Source organism: Maniola jurtina, chromosome 7 (assembly GCF_905333055.1).
Source record: "Maniola jurtina chromosome 7, ilManJurt1.1, whole genome shotgun sequence".
Classification (NCBI taxonomy): domain Eukaryota; kingdom Metazoa; phylum Arthropoda; class Insecta; order Lepidoptera; family Nymphalidae; genus Maniola; species Maniola jurtina.
This window is the reverse complement of record NC_060035.1, coordinates 8103596-8107706: the sequence shown is the minus strand read 5'-3', so window position 1 is coordinate 8107706 and position 4111 is coordinate 8103596.

The window sequence follows — 4111 nt, the reverse complement described above, 5'->3', positions numbered from 1 at the left end:
GTATTAACCTATTTTGGTTAAATAAAAGTAATATTCATTTTGAATGAAACATAATATTATTAAACATTAAATATAGCTTGGGAATAGATATTTCGAAAATCAATCGATCTCCACTTCGATAATTAAGTGTGATATTATGTTAACATGGAGCGAATAGTTTCCTTTCATAATTTCTTTTTATAGGACAACGTTTATCACGCCCCTTCGACTCTTGCTGAGAATGGGAAACTAATGGGAAAATTATCATCACTCAGAGTAAACTGTCTGACTCCAATATTAACGTAACATTGTTCACGTTCACGTTGTTTTTCTTCTCAATAGATGTTTTAGTCGTTACACACCATCATAATGATATAATATCACAATTATTATCACGTCATCATCAGTGTTGAGTTGATGTTGTTTCTTCGCGAATGAAGGGTGTCGAGACTAGAACAATAAGTATAGTGTTCATATATTATTTAGTTGTTGCCGGACATGTCTTCGACATCAAAACGTGAAACATTAACATCAAAACGTAAAACAAGCAACGTGTTATAAGGACATAACGCAACTCACGGTAATGTAATGCGTATGAATTCAAAGTAGTATCTAACTAAGCGCCGGTGCACATATGGCGGAGCGCAGCGCAGAAGCATGCCCGCGAAGTTTTCTACCAGAGAATGCGTGAGCATGCGCGGGACTGCGCGCGGATGCGCGAGTATCCGCACGAATGCACAATTGATTTTAGATATTATTTCAATGAGGACAATGTCGATAATATTTTGACTGTGAAAACCATATGTGCGCCGGCCCTTTCTTAATCATTATTTTGGCGTTGGTAAATTAATTTAAGTAGTTGGAATTGAAATTGAAACGAAAAAAAAACCATATACAGGCACATTTAGTCCTGACTCAAACAAGAAAATATTTTTTTAGGAACTCTAGGTGGATGATAGAATTTAATTTAATTTTGGTGCAACCACACCGCAGCGGATGTGCCAACTTCGCCTCACCGCAGTCCACGGCGTCTGCAGTGAAAGTGACGCGTATTCACTCATGTGGTGGACCGTAGTGCATCGGCCTTGAGCCGTCTATTCATCAATGGGCCAATCGCTCGATGAAATGTGCGCGCGTACCATAGTCGCAGAATATGTTCCGTAGAGTTCAGATCTCTTTGAAACGTTTTAAAAGACTCGTCGTGTCGCTTCTCAGCCGCAGTGTGCTTTGAGCTTTGAGTCTAAGTCCTTATTCCACGGTGTATTTAGCAATAACATATCGATCTATGTCTTCACTTATATCGTTAAAATTTTTAGGGATGTAGCAAAATACTTTACGATGTAATCCGGTACACCAATCCATGTGATGCACCCACACCTCAATAGTTAACATTTTATGTTATCAATTCTATTGACGTCATGGGACAACTAGAGAGAAGTACAGTTTGTGATACTCCTAAATGTTAATTACACATTTATAAACTGTTTGTAAACGATGTTATTGGCTTCTAAATTATATATCTAAGGCTGGAGTCGCACTATTCTCGATGTTATGACTTTTTGTATAACTACATTAATTGTGGGCCTTGCTTTTATTATATAAAAATGACATTGGAAAAGGCTAGTGAAATTTTGATAATTAAAACACCTAGATTTGAAATTAAAATTGATAAGGTAAATATGTGACGTGTTTACTATATGTTCTATACCTTTGTATATGTATGAAAATATATTGATATAAGTTTAATGTAATCATTGCTTTTAAAATGTGGTCGTAATAGTACATAATATAATTATATCTTATGTGTTGTATCTTACTATTATTTCCTGCACAGTGCGCGTATGGTTATGGCGACTTCGACTATGGATTGACATAACATGTAATCATAATATTATGAATTCTTACAATTATTTAAAGGTTAAAATGATTCGCACGAGAATGCAGTATAAAAATGACCGAATGCAACATTTAAACAAATCTAAACAATAGCAATAAATCTATATGTGATGTACAGATTTTAACAGCATTCATAATTTCTTAATATATTTTCGAATTCGCAAAATATAACTAATATTTTCAAAACTAATTCAATATGTAACTACCTATCTATATGACAACGTCTTCCACGTAAAATCGATTGTTTATTGTGGTCTCTCCTTATAAATACTTATTCGAAATGTGTTGTGATTATTCAGTTATTCGACTGTACTTCCACCCAGATAACTTATTTATATTTAGTGTTCAATTAAATTTTATAAAAAGTTAGACATTATTCTAAGTTAAAGAAAATAGACACATTTTATAAAGTAAAGTAAGCAACGAATAAGATATGCTTACATATAATAGAAAAAGCAGCTCGTGTCAATTTTTAACAGGGCTCTCTCCGTCACTTACTCCATACAATCGTAGTTCTAATTTCATTCGAATATTAAGCAACCAAAGTCCATGAAATTTTGCAGACATATTCTAGAAACTAATATCTGTGCCTGTGGTATTTTAGATTTTTCTAAAAATATGTAATTTTAAAATTATAGCGGCTCAAAGATTTGTATGTGAATTTTTAAGACCGCGTAACTTTGAAACCGAATATTTTAACGGAAATCTGGAAAACCACAGGCATAGATATTAGTTTCTAGATATGTCTGCAAAATTTCATGGACTTTGGTTGCTTAATATTCAAATGAAATTGGAACTACGTTTGTATACGAGTGACGGAGAGACCCCTCTTAACGACATTGCATGGTAGGAAAAATCATCGTCACAATTAATTTAAAAAAGTTATATTGTTAACATTATTTTATAAATCTGTACCAGATTATTACAGAAATCGTTTAGTACAAAAAGTTCTAAGTATTCAAAACAGACAATTGTTGATTGTTCAGCTATTACTGAAGTTAGTTTAGATTATATTGAATGTTTATTCTAACTCCATTTTCATTTCATAAAGCTAAAGGCACATTGCGGGAGAGTTAAGGCAACCGATGCGTTTTTTTTTTTTTTTTTTAATTAACCGTACGTAATCTGCACTACAAAATGCACATTATATTTGTGAGGAATAAAGTTAACGAAACCAAAGTAATCGCTCCAAATTAACAATACTCATCCGCGCCAGTTTTAAATTTTATGTCACATTTGGACTTATATTTTGTAGTTGAGATAAAGTTATATGTGACATTTGACAAAATACACGTCGTCTATGCTTTAACTCTACCGTAAACACTAATAATGTAAATTTTGTAAATTCTTAATTATAATTAGATATGTGTTATAGGCAGCTGTTGCGATGTGATAAATATCCGTGTATTCATAGACTTCTGCGTAGCGAAGTTAAAGCAAGTGTTTAGGGTGCGTTTTAGGTGCGTTATTGTTTTACGAGTATTACTGATTTTTTTATTTTTAGATTATATTATTTATTTTATTTAATAGAGTGCTAGAACGACATTTATACTTACCTGCCAAAATAGTGTCCGTGCTTTTACTATTTCATCGTTTGAAAGCAAGCCAACATGAATCTGTTCCCAAACATTCTGCATTATGTTCTTCCATATACTTAATACCTACAGATGAACAATGGGAAATGTAAGTAAAAAATATTGGCAGAGCGCCTCTGTGATACACGTTAGCTATTTAGAATAGAAGTCGTCGGTTTAAATAATGTGTATAATCGCAAAACTGATGTTGTTCTGATAATATATTATTATAGGTTGCCCCCGCGTCTCGTCGTGCATGACATTAACGTTATTAATTATTATATATTATTGTATTTATTCACTTTATTAACATGTTTATTATGTCTTTAATAAAAACAAATGCTTATTACGTTACATTATTTCATAATCCTAATCACACCTTCTCAACCATTAAAAATCTAGCCACTCGGTTCTGTATTCAAATCAATAAGCTGTTAACCAAAGGCTCAAAATACATTGCCACAAAGTCGAAGTGACGTGAAGTGATAAACCTAAAAAAAGTTTTTTTAGTGTTCGTTTATTGAATGGTTTTTTTTTATGCAAAGGATATTCATAAAATAATAAAATGACAAGGTAAACAAAGTTGAATGCCAAAAAGATAAGCATTGATTAACTAACATTATGTAGGTAGGTATTTAAAATGATATATGCGAAATACCTAT